Here is a 19,677-nt window from a genome sequence, read left to right on the forward strand (position 1 = left end):
TTCCAGTCCCATTTTAGTAGGATGATTTAACTTATTAATGATATATAGTACAAACTACTATTGAAATTCTAGTGTCTTCTTCAAAGCTGTGTATCTCTGAAATTATGACAGATACTCCTTAAAACTCGAATTTTCATACACATTGTGTTTATTATAAACAGACTTATGTTTGCATAGACCTGATTCAAGAAGCTTTCCAGGCATAAAACTTAGTTCTGTGTACAAGGTGCTTACAGGACAAAGCTGTTTAATCTTCAGATGTGATGTGTGATAGCAGCTTTTAAGATGAAACCTTTTACCTCTTTGTCTCTCTAAACCTCACTGGGTCAGGAATAGATTGTTTGAAAATGAACAAAATCAATTAAAAAATTACAGGCATGGTTCTACATCATAGCTGTAAGTACTTCTACCACAGTAGAACTGCTACATAGCTTTGGGCAATTCAGTGATGAACTATTTTCTACTCATGTGAATAATTCTCTTTTGATCATTCCTTTTTGAAATACATACTAATTTTATTTTTCTCTCCATATTAATAAGGGTTTCAATCAACAGTTTTCTAAAGATTGCTTGATCTTTGTTGCAGTCCCTTCTGTAGTCATAGCTCTATTTTTATAACAAGTGTGTTTTGCCAGTTTTATATCCACAAGTCTAACCTTCTGTGTTGGAAGAACTTCATAGTCTGTCATTCATGTAAATAATAGTCTAATAGCTGATCTGTTGAAATTATTTTAGGGGAAAATTGGGCTTTCTCCAAAACCGACTCTTGGCAGCATTGATTCCTTAATGATAAATGAGGTTATTTGCTGAATTTTCAGGTAATACACTTCATCTTTTCTCTTTTTTTTCCCTCTTTGGATAAGTTAGTATCTATTTTAATTCAGTTTCCACTAACTAGTCATTTATCATGCAGTTTTTCATTTAAGGGGTCAGGAGCACATCTCTTACGACCTTTGTCCCTACACAGAGAGTCAGTAAAGACAGCTGAGTCCCTGACATCATTTTTTTGTGGTCTAAATGGCTCATTAAATATTAATCCACTTCTATGGATTTCAGTTTGAACCAGATTCCAAGCAGTAGTGAATGAAAATGAAAATTACTCTTTACCCCCCCTCCTTTTATTTTTTAAATAATCAAATAATTCAGGAGTAGGAAAGCCCTGTTGTTTATCACATCCTTTCCTCAACAAGAGTGGATTCCCTTTTTTGTCTGAAAAACGTTATCATTATTCATCTTAAATTTACTTATAGAGTGAAATACCTTAATCTTACTTTGGTTTCCTCTTTCAGTAATGCAAATGTTTCAGTGATGCAAATTCCCTTTTTATGATGATAGATTTCACAAACTTTTTATTTCTAATTAAAAGCATGAGCTATGATGATGTTCATTACATGGATAGTAATTAGAAAGTAGATAGTAACATTGTATTCCAAGATAAGAAATACAAACCTGAATTTTCTCAATGCAGAAAGAAGTAACTGCCATTGTGCCATCAGACTAGACAGACGTCAGTATCAGACACAGGGAGATGAAATAATGCACCTCACTGCTGGCAGGAAGAAGGGATCTTTGAAATCTTAGTTAGGGAAGTAGTCATCCTGCGTGTGCCAGTATTCCCATTTCATGTCTTCAGTCAGGACCACTAATTTGTAAGTCTGGCTTACTGTGGCTTCTGTTAGATTTGATTAGAAGGATTTTATAGTTACCTTTAAAGAGAACAGTTCATCTTAAAGACACAAATATCTGTACAGTCTAAAGAATGCATTCTTAAAGAATATAAAGAATATAGATACATGTGGAGTGTTGACCCTGACTGCATGCAAACCCAATACAATATATCTTGAAGAATATAGATGTATCTTAAATAGGTGTGCAGCATTTTGTAAACTAGAATTACTTGGTTGATTTTACTACTTGCTCACTTGGATGCTCACATTTTTAGAAAAGTGGTGCAGACAATACATTTCCTAAGGCAATATCTTGTTGGTAGTAAGAATCGTCAGCAATACTCAGCCATTGTATTGGAGAATACTTCTGTTTCAAATCTAAACAATGAAACATTTTTTATTTCTTAAGAAGCATTGCCTAGTAGTTTCCAGACAGGAAGGTCTTAGTCCATCATAATCTCTCCCCCCCCCTCTTTTTTTTCAAATTTATCAGTACTTGAGTAATCTGGTATTCTTAAAACCCTAAGGCAAAATCTTTGACTTCCTCTGTCTGGCAGATGGGTTTTAGCCATGTATTGTTCATTAAAATGTTTATTCTGTCACACATACTGTGTTTGTCTCAGCTGGAAAAATATATTTATTGAAAATCCTGTTTGCTGGTTGGCTTAACCGTTTCAAAAGTGTTTGCACCTTTCATTTAGTCCAAAAAATTTTACATGTATGTATTTTCTATTACTTTGGGGAACATCAAAGCTGAAGCTTGGCAAGTCAGACATTTTGTGTGAACAATGCTTTTTTTTTTATGGGTAGGAAGCTCCTTCCCTTAAAATAGTCAAATCCCTAAGAATTTTGCATGGGCTCTTCTCTAGATGAACTTTCAGGACATATCCTGAATTGTATTTGCAGCTTATTTCGGATTCCAATTCTTGACATATTTGGAGATGGTTGGGATTTTTAAGACTTAAATGATCTTAATCAACGCCCAGTGTCAAATATTACTGGTTTTGGAAGTCAGTGCTTGTTTCCATTGTGTAACACTGATAGGACCACTGGTGAGTCATTGAGTAAAGAACACCAGAATATCCTAGTGAGGATAACCAAATGCATTAAAAATTGTGGAGGTCCACCAACTCTGCAATGCTTATGATCTGAAATATACTTTGCATTAGAACTTGTTCTACCTGTATTAATTATGCACAGGACTAGACACAAACGGGATGCTCTCTAGCATGAAAGCTATGCCTAAAATAACAGGAAAAAAAAGAGTACTTGGATTCAAAGAACATGGGCTGAATCAGATCACAAGTGGAATTTTGCATGAAGCTGGAGAGAGGGCTTTTCTATCTCTGTAAAATGAAAGAGCTTAATGTAAAGTAATTCTCCAAAAGAGAGTGCACTGCTGAAGGCCAGACTCTGTTCCCACCCTGAGAAGTAGCCACAGTCTGTGAATTCACCTCTGCTGGCTAACTCCAGCTTGGGACGGTTAAATGTGTTACTACGTACCTGCTCCAGCCTCACCAAGGTCTGGGAATTTGAAATTCCTAATTCATCCTACACTGGGAGCTGTGGCTGGGCTGCAGAGTATATATGAGTCCTGCTCTAGCTGCGTATGTATGGCAGCAGTTGAAAGATTTATTGTAGTAGTGCTAACGGGGAATGTCCCTGCAGTTCCTTCCTCCTCCCAGCCCAGAGAAGCCTTAAACAGCTCCGCAGTGTAACAGGGCTGGCATCCCACAGCCCATATGGCAGCCAAGTGACAAGCTGGACTCGCTCATGACATACAGTGCTAGAAGGGTTAGACCAGGTGCTCTTGTTGATTCACCCGTGAGCATCTGAAATGCAATTGCATATCTCCACGTGAGCTGGCTGAAACTTTGCTGCTGGCTAGTCAGCAGTGCACAAATCTGGGTTTAATAAATATGGAACCATAAATTTAGACAGGAGCGGGAACTGGCAACTAATGATTGTGACTTTTAGTGCCCTCTCAGCTGTTCATGCAACTGTTTGTAAAGCCATATTGCAAATCAGATCACTCAGCCCAGACTTTAAAAGCTCTGTCTAAAACAATAATTTTTAACCAGAATTATTCCATTTATTAAATTCACATTCTGGTCCCACAAAGAGTCACATTGGCACAATTACAGCATTGGTAGACTGTGCCACACAGATGGTGTGGAAACAAGGAGGGCACGTTGCTGGGTAGTTATTTTGTCAGTGGGGACAATATCCCTGCATAAATCTAACCTTATTCTGAACCACAGACTCTTTGTAATGCCACTTCATGATCCCTCATGCTCAGCCTGTCACCAACTGTGCCCGTAGTCAGACTTACATGCTTGTTAATGTCTGGTCTGTTTAATGCTAGATCATCTAGTGGTAATAAGTTGATCAAGATCAAATATGAGCATGTAGTTGCATTCCTGTCAAGATGAGCCAGCTGTTGAGTTATAGTGTTTAGACAAAGCTTTATCCAGGATTTATACCAGCAGCAGGAAGACAAACGATACCAACTCCATGTAAAATCATCAAGACTAAAACCACTCTCCACTCCTTGTTCTGTGAGGGGTTTGGTTTTTAAATAACTTTTTACTGGTGGGTTGAATTTGTACAAAGAATTTTGTGTTGTGTGACCATCCAAAACCTAAATTTATTGTATCATGAAATTGCAGTTGTGTTCTGGTGAGAGTATGCCTTTAGCTGCTTTGGTAGGTTATTTTCTAATACATCGTTCCATGTTGGAAACCCACAAGGTCTGAGGCAGAAAAATGTCACTTAAATCATTTCCCTCTCATGGATATACATGCTATTTTATTCCCTTCATATCCTCGTGGATGTAAGAGTAATCCCTTCCACTTCTATACCAAACCAAAAAGGTTTTGGTATTGTCTTACAGTAAGAAGTCTACTTTCAATTTAAAAAGCAGATCTTCACCTTAATTGTCTTTCTCCTGCTGTATTTCTCTTTATAGTCTTAAAGAAAGAAAAACCCTCTCCAAGTACAAGGAGATGTTAAGGGAGAGCCAAAGTTAAAACTTGGCAAGCACTAAAACAAGGAATTTTTTCCAAGGAAATGGAGAAGACTGGTCAAATTAATTCCTTATGTAACTCTGTTTACCTCAGTGGAGTTACATGAAAGATGAATTTGGTACCTTATACCTCTGTGGTCAGACCAGATTTTATGCAATTTCAGTCAGCACAGTGTAATAGAATAATTTTTAAAAAACCTGCAATTTAAGTATGATAGAATTGCCCTTGTTATTTTTAGTCTGTTAATATAATTGTAAAAGAACAATAGATCTACAGAACAACAACAAAAATGGATTCATAAAAAGATTAGCACATGATGATTTGCAGCTTACATCCTCAGTAACAGGTTTTTTTGTGGAAAAGAGGAATTCATGATGGATTGCTAAATTGGGCAGTGACATCAGGGATAGTGTCTCTTTCTTCTAAGTCCCAAAAGCTTCTTCCCACTGATCTCATTCTTCTCCCCTGACCACCTCTGATTCAATTCTCCTTTCTCTCAAGTTTCATTGGGTTCTAGTGTGTGTGCAGGGATCTCTGTGGCTTCTTACTGCTGCATTTTCTAGATTTTTCTCTTCAGGCAGAAACATTCAGCAGATAAAGGAGAGATATTTGGCCTCCACCATAATTTCTTCTGAGATTCTAAATTCCAATATGCTTAAATTTGAGCTGCTTTCAAGTAATGCGTTTTCACTGTGAGAACCCAGCCTCCATGTGTCAATCTGTAGTACTCAAATATAGCTGTACCCAGAGATTATTTCCATTTTAAAACCTTGTTATGAAACATCAACCCTTGCCTTCTCACCCCACTCTGAAATTCAGGAAGTGCTTTTAATATCAATATGTTAACATCTTGAAATAGTATAATATAAAAGTACCCGTGTAGTATATCACTGCAGTGAAATGGAAGTCAGCAGTCTGTCTTCTTTATCGTTACCAACTTGCAACTATCAGTTTTAATACAGAGGAAAGGATCTGTGTATACATACATATAAAAGATGTGAAAATACAAAGGCATTTATTGAAAACAGACAAAACCAGGAAGATGATAAAATAGCAGAAGGAAGTGGCCTCAGATATAAAAACTTGCTTTGTATAACAAAATTTATCACTAAAAGCTAAGGTTGGAAAATTGCCATGCTTCAGATAAAACCAGCAATGTAATGTAAAAGAAAAAAATTGACTTAATGTGCAAAATAGACACATTTTGAAAACTAACATATTGCAAAGTAATTCAATGGGACTTTATTAGTGTCCTTTTAAAAAAACTTGGTTATAATTTCAAATACCAGAAATTTCTTGCGGTTGTACAGATGCATGCTCTTTTCTAAGGATGCCTGATCAGATGTGCCATTCAGTTTCCAAATATCCAAAATTAAGGATGGTGGAGATATGTTTTGAACTTTTTTTTTTGCTTCAAAATAGCAGAACTATTGATTAGAAAAGTTATTCACGTATTTAAAATATCTACTGCACAGTTTTAATACTCAGTTAAATATGTATTGCTCAACATCCTTCAAAACAGAGAATATTTTTTAAGCAGAATCTCTTCTCCATTTCTTCACGTGTTTTGGGGGGAAAATCAAAAGCTTTAGGAAGAAACAGTGCATTTATACCTGAAAGACTTTTTACATAAAAGTGAATCCTTCAAGAGCATGAGAATATAGGATATTCCCTTCAGTTACTGTACCAGCTCAGAAGAAATTCATTCTTTTGTGGTGGGACATTTCCCCCTCCCTGGCCTGGTAGGACATGTGTCCTGGTATTCCTGCTAGAACAGAAGCCATTTCAGTAGAAGGTGCATCATGAGCACATCTAAAGTCTCACAACTAAGAAAATCACAGCCCTTGTTCTTAATTCCCATCTGTAAGGCTTTTCCAGAACTCGGTATGTATGGAAGTCTCCTAACCTGAAAAACAAGCTGGCAGGCAATTAATATGGAATTTTTTTTTCAACAACTTCATCACATTTTCAAGATAAATAGATCTGAATACTATGTATATTCCTAAATAATGTCTCATTGTCTCACAGTTAAAAATCTTTTTCAACTTGTTGACAGGAATGGTTTTCTCCTTCATTGATTAAATGATCCCATCAAGTATTTTTAGTAATTTCTTAAATTTTAATCTTTGGTGTCCTGATTGCTTCCATGGAATTTCCTGTTCTTCTTTATGAAGAAGACTAGCCTGGCAGGGTTGGGTTTTTTTCTAGCTGTTGCTTTTTCATTAAATGTTCTGGACTTTCTGCACCATTTGCACAATACAACTTTCTGCACCATTTGTACATATTTCCTTTCTATAAATGTTGCATTTCATTCTGGTCTGGTAAAGCAGAGCTACACAGATAAGTGTTAAAGAGAGATCATTTTTTCTTCAGCTAAAATAATGAAGGGCTATCTTGAAACTATTAGAAAGGAGATAATACAGTTTTTATTAGATTATGAAACTGCAAGTAATGACAGATAAACAGAGATAAAGCAGTCTTCTCAGAAATCTAAACTGCTAATCGGTTAAAGATGTTCCTCCAGAATACTGACCATAGGCAATAGGAGTGAGTAAAGCAGCATCTTTATTACACTGGGATTTCAGAAGACCCATATTAATTCCAGAATAATCTAACAGAAAAGAAAGGTATGCTTTTACCATGCTTAATGTAGCACTTAGAGATATGTTTCCATTCTTAGCTACTGGGCTTCTTGTCATTTATGGAAAGCACATAAGCAGAAATTTATTCTTGAGCTAAAGCAGCAAAGATACTCATGCATGTGTTTGTTTATATGTAAATATTTATATATGGTTATATACATGCAGTCAGAAAACTTCAATTTCATATTTTATGCTAAAGAAATGGTCTTTTATCTCTAGATCACAAGATGAGAGGTATGCTGGGAGTGTGATGAGTAAAAGACTCTCGTAAGGCTCCTACAATGCTGGTACAGATATACGACATTGGTCTTGGTGCAGTTTTGAACAGAGGCATGTCCATGCACATTCAGTAATTAGTTGGATAATGGGAACTCTTTTCTGATTTTCTTACAGAGCCCATTACCAGAAGTTTAGCTGTAGACTGCACCTCTGAGTTTGTCGTCTGCCTCATTAAAATAAACTTCTCCTCCCCTCCTGCTAAAAACCAGAAATTTTTTAACATATCTGTAGCACTTCTTTACTAAAACCACCACTGACAGCATCAGATTAAAAAAAAATCCATATAAAACTATCCATGAATTAATGAATTTACAATTAGTTGTGGTGTCTTCTGTTGTAAGTGGAAATTGCAGGGAGACACTCTACTACTGTGCTGATGCCCGTGTCAGTCCCAACAGCCTATAAAATAGCTGGGAGAAAATGACTGTGGATATTTTATTACAATAATAAGATATTACTACAACATAGCAATGTTTGTCAGATTAATTTGGAAGTGGAATTTGTTGTGTTTCAAACTGTGAAATGAAAAAGAGCTCTGAAGATATTTTTTTCAGATCCCTTTCTTCTAACAACCTGATTTCTTGTAAGGACTTTCTAATTTACTGTGACTTCATTAACTCACCATTTTGAGAAGAAAGTCATATCACAGGTGAAAAATGTACAGTTGAGAAACAAAAAAATTGAACATTTTATACTCTGGGGAAAAAAAAGAATAGTTACTATGCATAAAAAGCTGTAGTAACCTTGATAACTATGACTGTGCGGTTTTTATGAGAATATCTAGATTAAAAAGCAATAGTGAATCAAGTTAGGTAAAAATTCTTAGCAAAAGCTGTTATCAATTTAGTAACTCAAATAAAGTAGCAAATTATATCATTTTATAAACTCGAATTCCTCAGAGTTTCCTCTGTTTCAGAAGGCCATCCAGTATGCTGTAACTTTAGACATTTTATAATTCTCAGCTGGTAAATGCTGACTTTGTTTAAAAATAATACTCTTAGATTTTAAGATTGTTTTTCTACAAGGAGTACATGCAAAGCATGCAATGAATTTCAAAGCACTTCAGGAATATGCTGTTGTCTCCATCCGAATTCCTCTGCGGATTCTCCTTGCTCTACTGTCAGTGGCCTGTACTTTTAACCCGGCTAAAATTTGAGGGCATTCCCATAAAAAACACAAGTCCAGACCTTGCAGTTTGGTTCACGTGAGGAAATCCTCATGCTTACAGAGCTGTGATTAAGTCAACAAGGCTAGACATCAATACTGATCTGGTGTGATTGGATTACAGGATTGGAGCTGTGATTTGTCCTACTAAAACCACTTTAAGTTACTTAAATAGATATATCCGATTTCTTTTCTTATTGATTACACTTTCTGAAATGCAAACCAGACCCAACCCAAACCCTTGCTTACTTTCTCCACGTGTTAAAGGGACTATTTCACCTCCTAGTTCCGCATTACCATAAGCTGTATGTAAGACTGGAAGGACAACAGAAATAACGACTCTGGGAGAAAACAGGAAATATGTGATTTTCCTTTACAGAAAATGCATGGGAAATAGTTGTTCTTTTTTCCTTCTTCTGAGCCCATTTCCAGTCCTTATTTAACCTCACCCCCTCCATGGGATCTGACCTATTCACAGATTTCCTGTTACAAAGAAAAATCAGATGGTGTCTGTGTTGCTCCTCATTTTATGTTGTTATTCACAACTTTTCATCCCATGTTTCTGGCAAAATGACCTGTTGAAATTAAACCACGAATTTGTCCAAAGCATCTTTTTCCCTTGGCTGTTCCCCCACCCAAGTTTATTTGTTGCCTCTCAGGTTTTGAATGTTAGGTGGAGAAGAGTCACTTTGCCGTTACCTGTCACCGCTAGAGTATCTGATAGGAGGCATGAGCGCAGTTCCTTCCCAGGCAGATCAGCTGCTGGATTTAACAAGCACATGCGAGTAACAAAAGTTCACCAGAGGTGTTTTCAGTGATGGAGGTATTCTTTTATAGTGTCTATAGTAGCAAAATATAAAATGGAATCAGTCTTTTGAACAATGCTGTTTCAGTAGGGTCCTTCAGGAAAAAACACTTCCTATGTGGAGGAAAAAGAAACTCCTAAATAATCCCTCCAGGAACACCTAAGATATCTTGTTTGTCACCTTATGAAAATATCTTAGAAATAGTTGTAAATTGAGCAAGTTGCAAAGTAGCTTGATGAGCTGACCACAATAAATCATCCAGTGATTAAAATCTCTACAGACTTGTACTTTGCTGGCACTGACAAATAGTTTAGCTAAATAGAAAAAATCAGAAGGTATAGTTATCAACTGCAAATGAATTATTATAAACCACAAAGAAAATGTGAGGAAGAGCTCTGAAAATCATGTCTGAGTGACAACACAGACCAGACGGCTTTTATTTTAACCAACAGGCTGTTGGGAACACACACTATATATCAAAGCGAAGGACTTCAAACCTGCTGTTGTCTATACAGATGTTCTCACTCAGAAAGCAGCTGGAGGGAACAGAGAAAAAAAAGTCTGTCCAACTCTAAAACAAGTTAAAATTTTCAGTCTGACTTGACAAGTAAATCTAGTTTTTGTGGTAAGGCTCTGATTTACAGCCTGATAGAAAATTCAACATTTACAAACCTGACCTAACATGACAGGCACCTGAAAGTGTACCAGCAAGCCCTTAGAAGGGTGCTATTCAGTATCATTAAAGTATTTTGGGGTGTTTTTGTTTAATCTTAAGTGCTTTTTTATTGAAGGAGGGGAGCAGAGCCCAGAAATTGGACATGTTTTAACTGTTCTAACTCTGGAACAGGTCATACATGCTTGCAGTCAGCGGGCACTCCTTGGAATGCAAGGCTAAAATCTGAAAGGCAATTGAGGAACCTCAATTGTAGAAAAGGGTTTTTTATGATATGAGGCACAACAGGATTCCTGAACTCAGGAGGGTTATTTGTGAATAACTTCCAGCTGAAGGGATTAAGGACTAGCCCAAAAGAAAGAGCCACTCAAAACATCCTGCTTGTCATTGCTGCTGGCTTTTTGTTTAATGAACAAGAGGTGAGCCTTCTGACTTCTGTGTTGGTTTTGGTCCTTTGCCCTTGGGGATATTTTTAACAATGCATAATACTTGAAAGAATTCCAAAATGTGTGGGTTTTTTTTTTCGTTTTCTTTGAACTAAGAAGTTCAAGATAAAGGAGTGTTTTGATATGCCTAGAAAATATTTGTGATAACAAATAGGAATAGAGCTTCCTAACACTCAAGAGACTTCTAACATGCCTTTTACAAGCATACCACAGTTCTTGATAACAACCCCCTTCCGATACTCCCTTTCTTACTGGAAGGTAAGACAGCCCATCCACTTTTTAAAAAAAACAGTCTTTGGTATTTGTGTTTGGTTTGAGGTTTTATTTTAAGTTGCTGTTGTATCTGCCAGAAAAGGGAAGAGCTAAGAATCATACTGAAGGGGTTAATGTTGTGATGGGTCTAAACGGCTAAAAGGTTCCACTGGCAGTCTCAGATTGGCATGGAGCAAAGCTGAGCTCCTCTACAGATAAGCTGCTCTTGCAGAATTCTAGAGTACCAGATGAACAGAGACATGTGAATGTGATAACATCATAATTAAGGCAGATCACATCACTGTCACAGTGGGGTGGCTGGAACATTGTGGGCAGCCAGAAGTTAGAAACTATTACTTGAGTATGTACCATGCTCATTGCAGAAGCAACAAGGAATCTACGCTGAAGCGCAGAAAGCACAGTGATGGCACTTTCTGAACTGATGGGATGTCTGACCACATCCCAACCCTTATTGGATGATTACATTAATTTTCCATTCCCCTCCCTTTCTTCCTCAAAACATACCACTTGTAGCATCAAGGGACCTTCAGATCAAACAAAAACTGCAAGCTAGCAATGGCTTTTGAGTGTAGAACCAAAGTGTCATCTGATACCAGCTTTCAGAAGAGATCTGGAAAGTGAGGGGGTAATGGCTTTGGGCGCTTTTGGTTTTTAATATTCAGCATTAAGTAGATTTATGTTTATTCTACTCCTGTAATGTGAATACTTGATTCAGCAAAAACAAGAGGTCTTATGTACATGAGTACTTAGATGATTTTTAACCCTGAGGAGAAACATCCAGCAAGAGTCACTATGGCTCTTCTAGGTATTTAGTTTCTAAAACTAGACTAGATTGCAAGATTAGAGCTGCTGAGTTAGGCAAGACCTTGGAATTACACAGAATGTAACTGGAGCGTTAAGGTGTGTCATTAAAGGGGAAAAAAAAAGCATGTAAAAAGAATGCCTGTGAATGAGTATTGGTGGTAACATGATTAAGTTAGCCTGGAGCTCAGATACCAGATTTCCAAGGCATAACTGCCCTTTTATTCTCCCACAGGTTTTAAAGTTGTTTGGCATTCAGTAAACACACATATCCAGTTTATCTCTGAAGAAGATACTCGCTGTCTGCCTTCACATTGTCTGGAACATGATCATAGAATCATAGAATTGTAGGGGTTGGAAGGGACCTCGAGAGATCATCGGGTCCAACCCCCCTGCCAAAGCAGCTCCCTAGGACATATCACTCAGATGGGTGTCCAGACGGGTCTTGAATATCTCCAGTGAAGGAGACTCCACCACCTCCCTGGGCAGCCTGTCCCAGGGCTCTGTCACCCTCACTGTGAAAAAGTTCTTCCGCATGTTGGTGTGGAACTTCCTATGCTCCAACTTGCAGCCATTGCCCCTTGTCCTGTCCCCACAGACCACTGAAAGGGGCTGGCTGATTCCCCCTGCATCCCCTGCTTAAGATAACTATAGACTTGAATTAGGTCCCCCCTTAGTCTTCTCTTTTCAAGGCTGAACAGTCCCAACTTACTACTTACTCAGCCTATCCTCATAGGGGAGATGCTCCAGGCCCTTAATCATCTTTGTAGCCCTTCTTTGGACTCTGTCCAGGAGATCCCTGTCCTTTTTATACCAAGGAACCCGGAATTGGACACAATAATCCAGGTGGAGCCTGAGCAGGGCAGAGTAGAGGGGGAGGATCACCTCCTTTGACCTGCTGGCTACACTCCTCCAGATGCAACCCACGATCCCATTGGCTCTCTTAGCCACCGACGCACACTGCTGGCTCATGGCCAACCTGTCATCAACCAGGACCCCCAGGTCCTTCTCCACTGAGTTCTTCTCCAGCAGGTCATGCCCCAGCCTGTACTGATACAAATGGTTGTTCCTTCCCAGGTGCAAGACTTTACACTTGCTTTTGTTGAACTTCATCCGGTTTCTAACTGCCCAGCTCTCCAGCCTGTCCAGGTCTCACTGGATGGCAGCACAGTGTTCCTGCGTGTCAGCCACCCCTCCCAGCTTTGTATCATCGGGTACTTGCTGAGGGTCGATGCTATTCCCTCATCAAGGTCGTCAATGAAGATATTAAACAGGACTGGACCCAACACTGAGCCCTGGGGAACACCACTAGTAACAGGCCTCCAGTCAGATCTAGCTCTTTAAGTACTGTTTTATAAAGAACTAGATGCTGCTAGCCAGGGATGTTTCAGAACAATGGCTGCAGTTGTGGTGTTGATTGCTGAAACCCAGAAAATGACTTTGGGTCAGAAATCAACTGTATATCCTCCCCATCCCTGGAAGAGTTTAAGGCCAGGTTGGATAAGGCTTTGGACAACCTGGTGTGTAGTGAAGGGTGTCCATAACGGGGTTGGAACTAGATGATCTTTGTGTTCCCTTCCAACCCAAAGCATTCTACGATCCCTACAATTTATACAGTGGAAAGGTGGAAGGATCACCAAAGCTAGCCCTTCTGTTGAGCAGAGACAAAGATCATTTTTTAAAAGACTTTTATTTCTGTTTTTAAATAGCTTGATAAAACCCATCAATTGGTATTGAGTTCAGTTGTAAACAGTTACAATGTTACCGCTGTGTATTGGTATTGTACATTAACCTATTTGTAGTGACAATCCATAAGACAAGTCAAAGCATATTTATAAACCAAAAATGCATTGTACTAAAAAAACGATGCCGTAACTGAAAGTATTTAAAAGACTGCTGTTTAACTCCCTCCTGTGGTGTAGGCAAGCAGCATCACAATCAACAGCTTCTGAAGCTTAGATAGCACTCTGTATTATTCAAAGAAAATCTGTATTCACCTCATTAGGACAACAGGTTTCAAGTTTACTATGGAAACTCCTCTCACAAGTTAAAAAGTGTTAAAATAGATTTCTAAAATACATACAAAGTTGTAAACATCTTTCTGTGGAACAAACAGAAGTGGTTTGTGCCAGCTTTCTCTATCTCCCACATGGCAATAAAAAAAAACCCAAAAACCAAACATAAGCCCTAGGACCAAGGCCACAGACTAAAACTGTTCCTCATGGATAACTTCACAGTTAACAGGAAGTGTTGTGTCAGCATTTAAAGTCAGCGTTAGTCACCAGCAGGTAGCAGAACCCATATTCAATAGAATTCCTGGGACACTCGTCAAGTGATGAATCAGGCACTAAGCATCAGAGTTGCCTACCTTTAAGAACAGAAGCTTAAATTACTTCTTGGTATTTTTATATTTGATAATAGGTAAATTGACAACAAGCAGAAACTTACCCGATACAAGTTTGGGTTTTGACCATGTTTGCTATCAGATTTACACAGATCTTCCACAAAGAAGAGAAATTTGCGAAGCAGCCTGTAAATACCTTGTGAGCACAGAAATAAACTGGACTTTTCCAAGGCAGATTTTCTTTCCAGAAATCCTTCAGGCCGCATTCTAAAGTGGTTTTGTTTTAAAATTTATTTCATTATTAATAATCAAATAACCAACTACTCGGTCTGAATCTCATATCACCAGTTCCAAAAAGAAGACAATTAGGATTTTGGAATGCCATGCAGGTATTAATTTCAAAGTACACACCAACAGGATTTCCTTAGTGCAGAGCAGTAAGGGATAGCATCGTTTTAGTACTTCCATATTATTCTTGTTTTCACACCATCTGCAGATTGATCTGTGTCCTATTTACGTATCTGAGTTGATCATAACTATTAATAATTCTGTTGGCAAGAAGTTGCTTATTTGAAAGTTCTGTGGAGTGCAGCTCTTCCTTGGGGATTAGAAGCTTTGTGGTCTGAGACAGCAAAAGAGAATTCATCACAAAGATTTTTGTTTTTAAACCCTAGTTTTTTCCCCTAGTTTTTGTCTCTGCATCACAGAAGCAAGTGTCAGAGCACAGTTTATTCTATACACTCTCAGAAAACAAAAGAACATTTCCAAACAGCAATAGTACGTTCATGATTTTTTCAGAAAGTTAGACTAATGACTTCAAAACCTGAAGAGTAGTAAACCTAGGACATAACTTCAAGTTTTTACTTCAATGTATTTGACAAGCCCCAAACTCTAGCTGACAGAGGTACTACAAATTTAATTAGATACTAATCAAAGCATTCCTTTTGAAGAAATGTCACATTGGCTAGCTGTCAGATACACCCATTTGTCATACACCCTAATGACAGACAGTGAATGCTTACAGCTCTAGATAGTTACTGTCAATTTGTTAAACACAATAAATTAGAGAGAAGTGTTTCTGAAATGTAACAGAAAATCAGCTTACGCTGAGAACTGATGGAGAGAGAAGGAAAATACAGAAAAGACCAGGCCATAAAAACGAAAGGAAGAACCTGACAGTAAGATGATAGATTAGGAGAGTGCATACAGGCTTGCTTCTTCCAGCAATCAAAAGTGTTTATACCTGGGAGGAAAGGAAAGGGAGGAGGAAAGGAGAAGGAAAGCAAACTTTGGCAAAGTTGAAGAAAGTGCAGTCTTTACAGTCCTTAAAAAAAAAAAGAAAAACCAAAAAAACCCCAACAACAAAAAACCCCTTAACATCACCACACTAAACCTCAAACAAACAATGCCCCCCCCCAAACAAAAAAACACACTGAAAACCCCAAAACCCAACACTGAAAAAGCAAAAGGCTAAAAAATGCCTACAGATCAAACTGTCTCACGGTGCGTGGTGATGCACATGGATGAGTTCTAAGATTGCACCAGCTAATACCACACTGAGAAAGAAGTACACAACCACCTCTACTGCATTTTGCACTGTAAGGTCAGAAAGTAAGTAAGCATTTGCATAAGCATTCCAACATCATACCGTGATAAAACACTTTGTATCTACATGCAGAACTCTGTGCACACACATTTAGACGTATATTGTCTTTTTCAAAGCTGTACACTGTATAGTAAATTCCCACTCAAGTGTACGTTTATGGGAAACTACCAGGCAAGTCTCTAAATATTCAATATATTCTTAATTTGTTTTTCTAACAGCAGAAATGGAACTCTCTGCTATGTAGCACAGGAAGGATCTGGACACTGATCAGTCACATTTTAGAAAGCATGAGCTGGTTAGTAGAACCCTGGCATTTTGCTTAGAAATGTATCTTTCCAACACCAACAGAACAGCAAGATGAGAGAGGAACTGGAAATAAGAAGGCAACTCCCGGTTCAGTATAAAGGTCCCTTACCCCTGCTGGAAGGGTTAGTCTCCTGTACTCCAACAACCATCTGTCTCAGCCCCAACAGCACGTTTACTCCAACAAAACTCCATACAAAGCAGTTCTTGTCTGAGACCCTTTCCATCTTTTGAGATGAGTTAATATCAAAACATTTGTAGGCAGAGAACAGTGGCCTAAACCATGTAGCCTTTGATTTGTATATATGGGATCAAAGGATCACCATCTTTCTGGGTCCCCATTCTCCCCTGACAATAAAAGCCACTTGGGCGTTGTCGCTGCCAGTTGAACAGTTCTGTTAGTGCAAGAACAGTGCTTTCAATTTATGGCAAACTTAAAGTGCAGTATATCAGGTGAGATTTTAACATACCAAACTATCCTTTATTTCAATTTCAGAAGGAATGTTCACATAGAAATTTACCTTTTGGGTTTCAAGCAACAAAGTCCAAGGCCAAGTATATAAACTATCTTAAAATGGATTAAATCCACTCACTTAAAACATATTCTTCATACCTTACATTCAATATACATATAATATACAAAGAAATCCATCACTGTATTGTATATGTATTTAAAGTGATCCTGTACCAAGTGATTAAAGGCCACTCAGAGCAAATTTTGCTTAAGATGGAACTGTATTTGCTGGACTGTGATACATAATGACTTCAAGTTCCCCCCTCCTGCACAGGCCTGTCATCAGTAGGGAGACAATGCTTAGCTCTCTACTGTACACACATTTGCACTCTTGATTTACAGCTGGCTTCTCTCATGCTTCATCCCCCCTTACCCCCATTTAAAAATCACCTCAAAGAACTGGAACACTAAAAGCTGGACTAATGCTTTTACCCCTTTAGCTACTCTTCTTCCCCATTCACTGGACACGATCACCTGTGAGTTTCTGTGGTTTGTAAATGGTTCCCTAAAGCCACGGGTCTCCAGTGATGTAGAGCACAGAATCTTCCAGCCAAACTGTTGGGCTGAACAGGGAGGTCTCAAGTAACAGCTACAGGTTTATCTGCGCCAATCGATTCTTCATCTAGAAAGTTCAAGCACTGAGTTGTGGATGCAGGACCATGTGTATGTGCAACTTAACCAAAAAAGCTCACCATAGAGGAAAAGAATATTTCTTTACCTATAAAGCTAGCTAGAGAGATTAAGATGCAGTTACACAATGCTTTCTTTAGCAATCAACCCAGCTTAAACAGGTTCCAACCCCTCCCCACCCCCAGCTCTACCAAATGGCTTTTTGGGTCAAGCTGTATGCAGACAGCAGCCTAACACCATAACTCACAAGCTACAGACTTTGGAAGAAGTGTCTTTTTTTTCTGCTGTTTTGGGGTTTCAGATCCGTATCAGCAATCTTGATCTACACACACTTGTGTTAAGACCACTGCAAGAGTGATAGATTGCAGCAGTGGAGATTGGACTGAAGTATGAGTAAGACATAGCTGTTGCTGTCAAAATAATTACTTGCAATACATAATCCATTCTTATTCTGAGGTAATTTTGTGACAGGTAATCATGTGGTCAAAAGTAGAAGTTAAACGATTATTGAAAGTACACACCAGGGGAACAGTTATTTTCTAATTAAAGTAAATGGCCTTTTCTCTCTTCTAACATCCAGAGGAAATAGCCAACCAATGAGGATAATAAAACACAGCATATATTTTAAACATAAAAAGCGTATCTTACTTCTAGCACTCAAATAGGGTTGCAAAATTCTAAGATTTCTCCCTGTAACACTGATAACCAGCATCTCATCTTCATAACCAAGGACTTCTCCACACAAGTGTGCCAACACCCAAACTCCACTGGCTTTCCAGGTGAATTGGGTTCAAACTAAATGCAACACTTGCTCTGTCTCCAAAATGAGGTAAGCTAGCTGCAAACAGGATGCCTGCTGTGTGAATCACTGGCCTGACGTAACACTGTGCGAAGTCCTCACTTTTAACTTGGAACAAGCTGGAAACGCATCCTACCCAACCACATCAACACCTCCCTCTTCAGGGAAGCCCCCCAAGCTCCCCCCACCTACACCACCTCCCTCGCTGAGAATTTTGGACACCAAGTTCAAACTTTGACTTACTGCACAATGAGTTTCTCCATCCAGATGCCCATGGGAGCATATTCCTGCAAATTCATATCCACAAGCAGCTCCAGCCATTCCAACATGCTCGCTCCATTGCCTGCCCAGCCCTGTTGTCAGGAGTCTGTCCCAAAGCCAAAGGCAACAGGCACAGAAATTGTTACTACGCTTCAGTGATAGTAATCACTTTTTCAAGGAAAGAAAACATTCTTTTAGAAAACTGTTTATAGTGTCTATTGTAGAGCAATAAAGCTCACAAGATACTGTTTAAATTAGAGCAGTACCATCCTTGAAAAAGAAAAATGCTGAGAATTACGCTGTATATTGAAGACCAACCTCCCAACAGCATTCCAGTTCAAAGTGTTTTAAGGCCCAATACATGAGTTACTGTTGGATTTGGAGCAGGAATTCAGTTCTACAGGAAATAGTTTCATTGGAAGTGGTTGTAAACAGTAGCCAGAACACTCACCTAACACAAACCCTAAAGAAAACAAAGGATCTGTCCTAAACAATCAAACTGGACTCTAGTCTAGTGTTAATGGCAGACCTGCAGAAGTCCCAAAGAGTTTCGAGATTAGGAAGTTCCTTCCACTCAGATATTCCTTACAAAAAAAAAAAAGTCCTTCGTATTCCGACAGCCAGTTTTACTAGCAATCACACAAGTATAATCTTTACATTAGCCATCTACGTCTCTCTAAAACCCGAACTGTAACCTTCCCTCCGTTATTTAGTTGTTTCTGTTAGTGTTAAAAATGGTAATTGTTACAATCTTAGTACCCTTTTACTCTCACTACTGCATACCAGAGACCTGTTAGTGCAAAAGCTAGCACAGAAATTACCAGCTGTACGATGTGAAAATTGTTAGTCACACCTTGTATGTTTGAAAGCGTTTTCTCCTCTCCAAGTGTTTGCTCTGAAGATACGAGATTTAAGCAACAAGGAAAAAACCATGGTATCTGGTTGTTTAAGAGTCCCATAGCATATTCATTCAGTGAGGCAGCTGGAACAGAACAGAGATCAGGAAGTCCACCATGCTCCAACTCTTTCAGAAACTCAAGCTGCGATTCACACTCTTTACTCCTGCTCATTTCTAACTCCAGAATCCCAGGGGTTTGATTATATGGGAAATTTCCCTGCCAGATGTGTGCAAAACATAGAGAGCTGTCTTCTAGACAGCATGAACTAAAGTCTCCAGCAAAACTACAAGCTTTCTCCAGCCAGCCCATCACTGCGACACTATTAATGCAGCAAGAAACTTTATCACGACTGTCCTTCCCAGAAGAAAAATGCAGATGAAATGAATCCTTCCTGGGAGCAGCTGCACTTGAGTTCCTCCCTGCTGATTCACTCAAACTCGGAGGCATTTCCTTGCCGACAGAAGGCAGATGTATTACACTATTAAAGAGAGAACAATTCCTCCTGCTAAAAGAAACTAAATCTTGTAAACAGCTACTATGATTT

The sequence above is a fragment of the Gallinula chloropus genome, assembly GCF_964237585.1.
Source record: "Gallinula chloropus genome assembly, chromosome: 15".
In the NCBI taxonomy this organism is placed as follows: domain Eukaryota; kingdom Metazoa; phylum Chordata; class Aves; order Gruiformes; family Rallidae; genus Gallinula; species Gallinula chloropus.